The following is a 12,666-nucleotide window of genomic DNA, read 5'->3' on the forward strand; positions in this document are numbered from 1 at the left end:
GTACGCATTAGGAGTGATTTAAAATGGAATGATCATATAATGTTGATCGTCGGTAAAGCAGATGCCAGACTGAGAGTCATTGGAAAAATCCTAAGGAAATGCAATCCGAAAACAAAGGAAGTAGGTTACAGTACGCTTGTTCGCCCACTGCTTGAATACTGCTCAGCAGTGTGGGATCCGTACCAGATAGGGTTAATAGAAGAGATAGAGAGGATCCAACGGAGAGAAGCGCGCTTCGTTACAGGATCATTTAGTAATCGCGAAAGCGTTACGGAGATGATAGATAAACTCCAGTGGAAGACTCTGCAGGAGAGACGCTCAGTAGCTCGGTACGGGCTTTTGTCAAAGTTTCGAGAACATACCTTCACCGAAGAGTCAAGCAGTATATTGCTCCCTCCTACGTATATCTCGCGAAGAGACCATGAGGATAAAATCAGAGAGATTAGAACCCACACAGAGGCATACCGACAATCCTTCTTTCCACGAACAATACGAGACTGGAATAGAAGGGAGAACCGATAGAGGTACTCAAGGTACCCTCCGCCACACACCGTCAGGTGGCTTGCGGAGTATGGATGTAGATGTAGATGTAGATGTTTTACTTCACCTGTGGAGTACGTTGCCAGTTGTCGCCACCATTCACTCGCACACTGTGATGCACCTGTTACTCGTCCCACAGCAAAACTGTGTCTGCAGGAAACCTGGAACATGTATTCCTTTATGACAATACGCCACTCTTGTTGTGTAGTGGTCTTAGTGTGGGACGACATAGGTAACTTTATTTCTGTGTCCCGTCGTAGTACTTTTCGGACAGAATACTGTATGTTCAAAAATACAGCAGATACAAAAATGTGAACATGAGAGAGCGCCATGTAGGCTGTTCCGGCTCCCACCTAGAGATAGAAACGGAGAACGAATTTAAGGTTTAGTGAATAAAGCCGCTGCGTCAGGAAACGTCCTTCAGATGAGGTGAGAGCAGTAAACAGCTGCAGCCTGTCGACTACTTTACTAATGGGTGGGAAAAAGTAATTGCTCTAATTTTAATTGGTAGTAATTTTTTCCGTTATTTCTTGATTGCACAGCCCTTAGGATCAAAAGGCTCGGAATTGCCTGACTAAGAGCGTGCACTTCTGGCCAAGACTGAAATTTCGAACTTTCCTCTCTTTCTGAGATCAGTTAAATCTGCGTGGAAGTAGCTCAAGGAGAGAGTATTCTGCTGATGGTGAAGGATTTCTCTCTGTTCTTGCTACACTGTCGTGAACTTTTTCACTGATATTTCACACAGCCGAACCACATACTGTGATGGTATCCGTTAGGGTATCATACTTAAAATGCTAACGACATTATTTTGTTACTTATAGAGAAAAGATATTTAGTAATAATAGGAATAATTCAGTGTGCCTAAATGGCCTGGTGGAATCAAACTGGAGTTCACTAGGACTATATGTGTGTACGTAACCTACCCGTGTAATGTTATCGGGAAAAGGGTACCTACAGTTTGACGTGGAATTCAAATATCTACATCTACATCTACATCCATACTCCGCAAGCCACCTGACGGTGTGTGGCGGAGGGTACCTTGAGTTCCTCTATCGGTTCTCCCATCTATTCCAGTCTCGTATTGTCCTTAGAAAGAAGGATTGTCGGTATGCCTCTGTGTGGGCTCTAATCTCTCTGATTTTATCATCATGGTCTCTCCGCGAGATAAACGTAAGAGGGAGCAATATACTGCTTGACTCCTCGGTGAAGGTATGTTCTCGAAACTTCAACAAAAGCCGGTACCGAGCTACTGAGCGTCTCTCTTGCAGAGTCTTCCACTGGAGTTTATCTATCATCTTCGTAACGCTTTCGCGATTACTAAATGATCCTGTAACGAAGCGCGCTGCTCTCCGTTGGATCTTCTCTATCTCTTCTATCAACCCTATCTGGTACGGATCCCACACTACTGAGCAGTATTCAAGCAGTGCGCGAACAACCGTACTGTAACCTACTTCCTATGTTTTCGGATTGCATTTCCTTAGGATTCTTGCAATGATTCTCAGTCTGGTATCTGCTTTACTGAGGATTAATTTTGTCTGGTCATTCCATTTTAAATCACTCTTAAAGTTTCGAGAACGTACCTTCACCGAAGAGTCAAGCAGTATATTGCTCCCTCCTACGTATATCTCGCGAAGAGACTATGAGGATAAAATCAGAGAGATTAGAGCCCACACAGAGGCATACCGACAATCCTTCTTTCGACGAACAATACGAGACTGGAATAGAAGGGAGAACCGATAGAGGTACTCAAGGTACCCTCCGCCACACACCGTCGGGTGGCTTGCGGAGTATGGATGTAGATGTAGATGTAGATGTAATTCCAACTCCCAGATAATTTATGGAATTAACTGCTTCCAGTTGCTGACCTGTTATATTGTAGCTAAATAATAAGGAATCTTTCTTTCTATGTATTCGCAGCACATTACACTTGTCTACATTGAGATTGAATTGCCATTCCCTGCACCATGCGTCAATTCGCTGCAGATCCTTCTGCATTTCAGTACAATTTTCCATTGTTACAACCTCTCGATATACCACAGCATCATCCGCAAAAAGCCTCTGGCTTATCTTCACATCATTGAGAGATGTAGGAATGATTAAAAGCAGAGTGAAATGTTTCATTGATTGACTAATAGATCACCAGGCTCGACGTCTACTTGGTGACATCAAATAACTGAACGGTCTAGTGGTAGTACATTAATTTTTGCAGTATATCTCGCATATCGCGCAGTCTCCTATGGCTAGACCTAAATTATAGGAGGTGCGACTGACGATTACGATCTTACGCCTCTGCATGTAAGGAAGGAGCACAAGGTCGCAATGATTCAAGGATGGGGAAGTAAATCGGCCTTGCCCTTTCAAAGCATTCATCCCAGCACTGGCCTGGAGCGTTTCAAGGAAATCACGGGAAACCGAAATATGGACGGCCGGAAGCGAATTTGAACCATCGTCCTCCCTCTGACGCTCCACTACTTTTCACAATCGTCAGACATCAGCAGAAACACCCTGTGAGTGCGTTAGCGTCACTAGAATGAATTTCTGGTGTTAGGAGTGGACTCTTCTTCTATGTCAGAACACATCGGTGTTTAGCTGTACAAAATTGGTTTAATTTCTATATTGTTGTCATAGAAGAACATGGGTTTACATAGGCTATGTCATGACAATTTCAGTACTGTTGGAAAATAACGTATTATCTCCTGATTAGCAGAAATAACGCTGAACACAACAATATCAAATTTAAATAGAAGGTTCTCTACCTGAATTTTCTTGCTTCTTGACAATAAAGCATTACCTGAGTTAGTCAATATTACGACAAATCATCCGATTCTGATTCTAAGTTCAGTACTATTTAGGATGACAATCAAGTCTACAGAGGATGGTTAGTTTTTGTGACGAGATGAGCAGAAGACTACTGAAGTTTTCTCATGTTTACAGTGTCCTCAAGGTGGTGATCCAATTTTACGTCTCTGCTAGCGGTATTTACCTTTAGGTGCGACGTGCTGTCGGCTGCATGGCAGTCCTCGCCCTCTGAAAATCCTGTTAAAAAACTAATCAAAATCAGTACTGTTTTTATCAGCTGAAACTGTCCTATGTTCCTCGTTAGGCGAGAAAACATGCACTCATCCCTAATTTGGAAAATATGTCATTATACACATGCATAGATGGAGCAGTGTGCATACTTCAACGCCCTCTCAGTTCTCACAAGAACAATTAACTACGTGGCTATTTCGTTTCTCCGCTATCGCAGCTGAACCACTCTTCAGCTAATTTCTAGCTGAATGTCAGCCAAAGTGAACTCAGTGTTCACAAAGAAATTCCTCTTTTGGCATCGTACAGGGCGTGATGTACCCTCTCCTACACTTGACGCTGGTTCAGAGGAGAGTCCCCCGAGGTTTTCGGTATTGTGTCTTTCGTAGCAAACTGTCCCGCACCTGTGTCCTTTCGTGCTTCACGTGACACGCTGGGTCACTACCTGCTCCCCTCTCCCCTCAATGTATCGCCCGGCGTGTGCTGTCTCTCTGGAAACAGGTGACCGACTCCTGTTGGAAGCCTTTCGTTGTATGGGGCCGTGACGAGGAACTCGCGTCTGTTCACAAACTAAAACGTTTCTTCTAGCAGCTTTTTTCGCCTTTTACTCATCGACATGCAGGATTTGGGTTAGGTATGTTAATACCATCGAAGCGTGTGTCATCGCTTTTGGCTTTACATTCTGTACTTTTTGATAGGCAAATTTTGCTCACTACCACCGAAGTATGTCAGGTGGCATATCCACCTACTTGTTATGACGTACAAAATCTCATGAAGGTGTGAAATCAATATTTATTCAAGCTGCCACCTTGCATATCCGCCTCCTTCGGCATTCAGTTTTGCACTGGGTCAATTAACCGGTTGAGAAATTGATTGAAGTCAGTGCAAATTGTTCTCAACGGCTGAATGTAGCAATTGTATATTTTTATATTGACCGACTCTCTGTTTTAATATGGCATAGTCAAAACAGCCGTTCTTTCAGTCTCTTTTAGATTTTCTACCGCAATTTATTTACTATATACTACTGATTTGAGCACTAAAGTAATGTTTTCCAGAAATTAACTCATTTTTACTAGTTTTCCGATTTAATACAATTATTTAAAGAATATGAAGCCTCTTGTTTCAATTATATGGTTTTCTAAATTTTAATTTTAAATTTAAACAAATTAGAAATTCTCTATAAATTTGTACCACTCATCATGTTTAAATTTGAGACTGATTTCATAATTTGATATCAAGACAGATGTTAAATGATGATGGAGATGTATTGAAGTTGAGGAAACCTTCATTTAAAATTAACCTCCCCTTTTTGAATACGTATGTCTCATTCTCAACCTTAATATGTCTGTTAGTAGCTTCTATGGAAATTATAATTCAAGAAATTTTCATCCCTTACAATAACTTCTCCATTTATCTTACAATTATAAGCACCCTTCTCATAACTTTACAGTTCCATTAAAAAAAATTTTATTCACCATCACAAACATAAAGTATGTGATCAAAAGTATCCGGGCACGCGCAAAAACATAAGTTTTTCATATTAGCTGCTTTGTGCTGCCACCTACTGCCAGGAACTCCATATCAGCAACCTCAGTAGTCATTAGACATCGTGAAAGAGCAGAATGGGGCGCTCCGTGGAACTCATGGACTTCGAACGTAGCCACGTGATTGCGTCTCACTTGTGTCATACGTCTGTACGCGAGATTTCCACACGCCTAAACATCCCTAGGTCCACTGTTTCCAATGTGATAGTGAAGTAGAAACGTGAAGGGACACGTACAGCACAAATGTGTACAGGCCGACCTCGTCTGTTGACTGACACAGACTGCCGACAGTTGAAGAGGGTCGTAACGTGTAATAGGCAGACATCCATCCAGACTATCACATAGGAATTCCTAACTGCATCATGATCCCCTGCAAGTACTATGACAGTTAGGCGGGAGGTGAGAAAACTTGGATTTCATGGTCGAGCGGCTGCTCATAAGCTACACATCACGCCAGTAAATGCCAAACGACGGCTCGCTTGTTGGAAGGGGCGTAAACTTTGGACGATTGAACAGTATAAAAACGTTGTGTGGAAGGAAGAATCACGGTACACAATGTGGCGATCCGATGGCAGGGTGTGGGTATGGCGAATGCCCGGTGAACGTCATCTGCCACCCTGTGTAGCGCCAACAGTAAAACTCGGGGGCAGTGGTGTTATGGTGTGGTTGTGGTTTTCATTGAGGAGGCTTCCACCCCTTGTTATTTTGTGTGGCTCTATCACAGCAGAGTCCTACATTGATGTTTTAATCACCTTCTTGCATCCCACTGTTGAAGAGCAGTTCGGGGATGCCGACTGCATCTTTCAACAACATCGAGCACCTGTTCATAATGCACGGCCTGTGTCGGAGTGGTTACATGACAATAACATCCCAGTAATGGACTGGCCTGCACAGAGTCCTGACCTGAATCCTGTAGAACACCTTTGGGATGTCTTGCAACGCCGACTTCGTGCCAGGCCTCACCGATCGACATCGATGCCTCTCCTCAGTGCAGCACTCCGTACGAATGGGCTGCCATTCCCCCAGAAACCTTCCAGCACCTGATTGAACATATACCCACGTGAGAGAAAGCTGTCATCAAGTTTTAGGGTGGGGAAAACCATATTGAATTCAAGAATTGCCGATGGAGGACGCCACGAATTTGTAAGTCATTATCTGCCAGGCGTCAGGATACTTTTGATCACGTGGTGTATTTATCCCCCAAAGATCTTATAACTATATGCACTATAACTTTACAGAAGAAATAAATTATTCATTGACTTTTACAAGAATATTAAATTTTTAACCATACTAACTACTTTGCAAATATTAAATCAATATCATCAAATTAAAAAACCTTTTTTGTATACGACCTATATATTACAAAACACATTAAATACTAGAATCGCAGCCTCCAAAGAAAATACCAATATTTGGTTTTCCTAACTTAGATGCGTTGTCAAGATATGAAGTAGAAGAAAATATCAGTTATCAGTCACAATTAAAAAAACTCAAAAGTATTATTAACAACAATCTGTTTCCTGCACAAAACTCTTCAATATATTTTTAAACAATAACAAACTCTGCGTGTTCATAATTTCTTTCAGTTTGATCTGTTACTAGTCTGTCGCTACAGTCTTTTCTCATATAGCTTCAACGTGATTCATTGAAACCGTCATCCTCATCTTCATGCGCCTTGATGTGTCTCCTCTGAGCATGAAATGGCGGTCGGCAGAGAGAAAGATTGCCGAGTGGAAGGCTTAAACCAGAGGCTCAGACGATTCTGCGGAGATCTGGGGTGCAAATTTCTCGACCTCCGCTATCGGGTGGAGAAATGTAGGGTCCCCCTGAATAGGTCAGGCGTGCACTACACGCCGGAAGCGGCTACAAGGGTAGCAGAGTACGTGTGGAGTGCACATGGGGGTTTTTTAGGTTAGAGAATCCCCTCCCTAGGCCCGACAAGACGCCTCCTGAGACGAGGCAAGATAGGAGTAGGCAAAATGCAACAGGGAATAACAATATTAATGTGCTAATAGTAAACTGCAGGAGTGTCTATAGAAAGGTCCCAGAACTGCTCTCATTAATAAACGATCACAACGCCCATATAGTACGAGGGACAGAAAGTTGGCTGAAACCAGACGTAAACAGTAACGAAATCCTAAACTCAGATTGGAATGTATACCGCAGAGACAGGCTGAACAGTGAAGGGGGAGGCGTGTTTATAGCGGTAAGAAGTGCAATAGTATCGAAGGAAATTAACGGAGATCCGAAATGTGAAATGATTTGGGTGAAGGTCGCGGTTAAAGCAGGCTCAGACATGGTAATTGGATGTCTCTATAGGCCCCCTGGCTCAGCAGCTGTTGTGGCTGAGCACCTGAAGGATAATTTGGAAAATATTTCGAGTAGATTTCCCCACCATGTTATAGTTCTGGGTGGAGATTTTAATTTGCCGGATATAGACTGGGAGACTCAGACGTTCATAACGGGTGGCAGGGACAAAGAATCCAGTGAAATTTTTTTAAGTGCTTTATCTGAAAACTACCTTGAGCAGTTAAACAGAGAACCGACTCGTGGCGATAACATATTAGACCTTCTGGTGACAAACAGACCCGAACTATTTGAAAAAGTTAACGCAGAACAGGGAATCAGTGATCATAAAGCGGTTACGGCATCGATGATTTCAGCCGTAAATAGGAATATTAAAAAGGGTAGGAAGATTTTTCTGTTTAGAAAAAGTGACAAAAAGCAGATTTCAGAGTACCTGACGGCTCAACACAAAAGTTTTGTCTCAAGTACTGATAGTGTTGAGGATCAGTGGACAAAGTTCAAAACCATCGTACAATATGCGTTAGATGAGTATGTGCCAAGCAAGATTGTAAGAGATGGAAAAGAGCCACCGTGGTTCAACAACCGAGTTAGAAAACTGCTGCGGAAGCAAAGGGAACTTCACAGCAAACATAAACATAGCCAAAGCCTTGCAGACAAACAAAAATTACGCGAAGCGAAATGTAGTGTGAAGAGAGCTATGCGAGAGGCGTTCAATGAATTCGAAAGTAAAGTTCTATGTACTGACTTGGCAGAAAATCCTAAGAAATTTTGGTCTTATGTCAAAGCGGTAGGTGGATCAAAACAAAATGTCCAGACACTCTGTGACCAAAAAGGTACTGAAACAGAGGATGACAGACTAAAGGCCGAAATACTAAATGTCTTTTTCCAAAGTTGTTTCACAGAGGAAGATTGCACTGTAGTTCCTTCTCTAGATTGTCGCACAGATGACAAAATGATAGATATCGAAATAGACGACAGAGGGATAGAGAAACAATTAAAATCGCTCAAAAGAGGAAAGGCCTCTGGTCCTGATGGGATACCAGTTCAATTTTACACAGAGTACGCGAAGGAACTTGCCCCCCTTCTTGCAGCGGTGTACCGTAGGTCTCTAGAAGAGCGTAGCGTTCCAAAGGATTGGAAAAGGGCACAGGTCATCCCCGTTTTCAAGAAGGGACGTCGAACAGGTGTGCAGAACTATAGACCTATATCTCTAACGTCGATCAGTTGTAGAATTTTGGAACACGTATTGTGTTCGAGTATAATGACTTTTCTGGAGACTAGAAATCTACTCTGTAGGAATCAGCATGGGTTTCGAAAAAGACGGTCATGTGAAACCCAGCTCGCGCTATTCGTCCACGAGACTCAGAGGGCCATAGACACGGGTTCACAGGTAGATGCCGTGTTTCTTGACTTCCGCAAGGCGTTCGATACAGTTCCCCACAGTCGTTTATTGAACAAAGTAAGAGCATATGGACTATCAGACCAATTGTGTGATTGGATTGAGGAGTTCCTAGATAACAGGACGCAGCATGTTATTCTCAATGGAGAGAAGTCTTCCGAAGTAAGAGTGATTTCAGGTGTGCCGCAGGGGAGTGTCATAGGACCGTTTCTATTCACAATATACATAAATGACCTGGTGGATGACATCGGAAGTTCACTGAGGCTTTTTGCAGATGATGCTGTGGTGTATCGAGAGGTTGTAACAATGGAAAATTGTACTGAAATGCAGGAGGATCTGCAGCGAATTGACGCATGGTGCAGGGAATGGTAACTGAATCTCAATGTAGACAAGTGTAATGTGCTGCGAATACACAGAAAGATAGATCCTTTATCATTTAGCTACAAAATAGCAGGTCAGCAACTGGAAGCAGTTAATACCATAAATTATCTGGGAGTACGCATTAGGAGTGATTTAAAATGGAATGATCATATAATGTTGATTGTCGGTAAAGCAGATGCCAGACTGAGATTCATTGGAAGAATCCTAAGGAAATGCAATCCGAAAACAAAGGAAGTAGGTTACAGTACGCTTGTTCGCCCACTGCTTGAATACTGCTCAGCAGTGTGGGATCCGTACCAGATAGGGTTGATACAAGACATAGAGAAGATCCAACGGAGAGAAGCGCGCTTCGTTACAGGATCATTTAGTAATCGCGAAAGCGTTACGGAGATGATAGATAAACTCCAGTGGAAGACTCTGCAGGAGAGACGCTCAGTAGCTCGGTACGGGCTTTTGTCAAAGTTTCGAGAACATACCTTCACCGAAGAGTCAAGCAGTATATTGCTCCCTCCTACGTATATCTCGCGAAGAGACCATGAGGATAAAATCAGAGAGATTAGAGCCCACACAGAGGCGTACCGACAATCCTTCTTTCCACGAACAATACGAGACTGGAATAGAAGGGAGAACCGATAGAGGTACTGAAGGTACCCTCCGCCACACACCGTCAGGTGGCTTGCGGAGTATGGATGTAGATGTAGATGTAGATGTAGAAGGTTTGAGTGTATCGTGAATGCTTGGTTCCCTTCGTTCCATTCTGCGTGTACCCACGGCGAATTTATATTAGAGCTCTATTATTAGCTGTATAAAAACTTACATTCTCCGTTAGTCCTCGAATCTTTATGCCAATCCATCGTTGGTTAATTCGCCTCCCGTTTTCTGTACGAATAGCCATCTTTCGTTTCTCGATGTGACATGTGAAAGTGTTGCAATTTATCATAAGAAATATCGGACATTTGTAATGCTAGAACAGTTAAAATGGATTTTTTGTTGGTAGATAGATCCAATAAAGGTCCTGAATAAGAATGGATTTAGAAAGGTTTCTTGATTTCTTCTGGTCTAGATCTTCTTTCTTCCTAATCTTCTGCACTGAATCTTCTTTTTTTGTTGCATCTTGCTATCTTCTCACTCGTGTCTTCGTTCATATCTGGACCGGGAATTGGGATTTAAGACCTGCTTAACCTCTTTAATGTATAATCCATTCTTATGGGATTTTCTTTCAACTCGTTATGTATCTTTTATTGTATCAGATCGTATGGTATGACGATGTTTTCAGCGCCGGCCGGTGTGGCCGTGCGGTTCTAGGCGCTTCAGTCTGGGACCGCGTGACAGCTACGGTCGCAGGTTCGAATCCTGCCTCGGGCATGGATGTGTGTGATGTCCTTAGGTTAGTTAGGTTTACGTAGTTCTAAGTTCTAGGGGACTGATGAGCACAGATGTTAAGTCCCATAGTGCTCAGAGCCATTTCAACCACTTTTTTTTTATAATTTCAGCCATTCTGTATCTTCGGTTACTGAAACGCCCTTCTTCTCCTTCCGGTGAATTCAAACATTCGTTCGTCATTGATGTAACACGTCCGCCTCTATTCCGGTTTGGTGGACATCCATCATATCTCCTTATGCTGCTCTAAATAGTTTGCGACAGAAATGCTAAGTATCTATCACGTTAGCAAAACTGTTGTTATGAAGACCGCATGTGACTTTCACATGGATAAAGATCGCGTCATGACACATGTCGACTGTATCCAGGATTCATCGTATATCCTCATACTTTTCCACAGAGGTGTTAATCTCTTGGACTGTTACTTCCACAAAGGCATTTTCTTTCGTCATCTCGAGTCCTGACGTACCAGGCACCCACACTCAATGTTCCTTCCTCTTATGCCTAACCTCTCTACTCGGTTCTGCTGTCGATCTGACCGCAATGACGATGCATAGTTCTTGATGACGTCGTGCATAATACAGTATTGTGTACACTTTTGTCCATCTTACATCCCCAAATTCCTCTAATTTCCATGTAAACCACTTATTTTATCACAACCCTTTCTCCCTTAAGATACATTACAAGCTTTATGAACACTAAACTACTAAGAGACTTTACAAACATTCCGTATTTAAGCTATATATAAGATTATACTTATTATACTCTTCATAGATTTACATCTATTTTAACAGATCGACATCTTTCATCCCCATTTTATATGTACATTTTCTTTTTCCCTTTATTTCACTATTAGTATAAAGGTAATGGTTTCCTCATCTTCATCATGGTGGATAGTAAGAGAAAAATTAATGGTGCTGAAGGTTAGTGTATTAATATTTTTTTCCTAACTACAGGTACATCATATTATAAAATCTTCGCATCTTGACTCTAACTCCAGCGTCTCTTCTCTGCAATCTCTTCTTTTCGTCATAAGCTGTAACAGAACTTCAAAATACAATATATCTCTATTTCTTGTTACCTTTTTAAAACTTTCTCCACTGTCCAATTCCATAGTTCTAGTGCTTGTACTTTCATTAGTTGTAGTTATTCCTATCTTCCTCTTCTAAACAGTAAACTTTTATATTACTTTCTCCCCATATCTTACTCTTCCTTATTAAAATCATCCCTGTGTTTCTTCCAAGAAATAGCATGTTTCTTCCTTTCCTAAATAATGCATATCTCTCTCTTAATTCTTATCTCTTAACAATTTTTTATACCTATTTTCCTCACATCTCCTTTTAATATCACCTTGTGGTAACTTCCGCAAATCATAAATGCTACTCATTTCCCCCAAAAATATCTCCTCAACAAAATGTTGACCGTCCGTGACGGAACAAACTAAAAATAAATATTTCATTCTTACATAATTCTTTACACATTGTTTCTTGGCTTCCTTTTGTCCACAAAAATCAACTTTTTTCTACTTTACACTACATTTTAAGAGAGAATCTACTACTATTTCGTCAAACGAACCACATGCTAATCCCTACCTTTCTACTTTCTTTCTACTCTTTGCCCATAACACATTTCCTCTTCAGAATGGTTACTTTAGTTGTTACTTTATTGTTCTTCCTTCACAACTATCCTTTTGATTTACTGAAAAAGTTAATCAATTTATTTTTATGTAATGAGTACAAACAATTTTTTGCATGCATTTTCCTAGCCTCCTTAGTCTTTGACTTCTACATTTTACTCTCATTGGAATCTGGATATTTGATACATCTGATTTTTCTTGAGGAGTTAATATTTACTGTTTTATCCTTTTCAAGTGTCTCACATGGTGCAAACCCAATGATTTCCCTGTTTTTGTGTTAATCAATTCCACCTCATTATCATGAACCACCTTAGTTACTTCCATATGGCCTTTATATACTGAAAAGAATTTATGGCTTTGATGTTTTTTTCTTGCTAGAGAGATGGTGGATTTTCACAAGTATTTTTTGTCCTAGTGAAAATACTCGTGAGTTTTCGGTTTTGTCTGTCCAG

The sequence above is a fragment of the Schistocerca cancellata genome, chromosome 4, assembly GCF_023864275.1.
Source record: "Schistocerca cancellata isolate TAMUIC-IGC-003103 chromosome 4, iqSchCanc2.1, whole genome shotgun sequence".
In the NCBI taxonomy this organism is placed as follows: domain Eukaryota; kingdom Metazoa; phylum Arthropoda; class Insecta; order Orthoptera; family Acrididae; genus Schistocerca; species Schistocerca cancellata.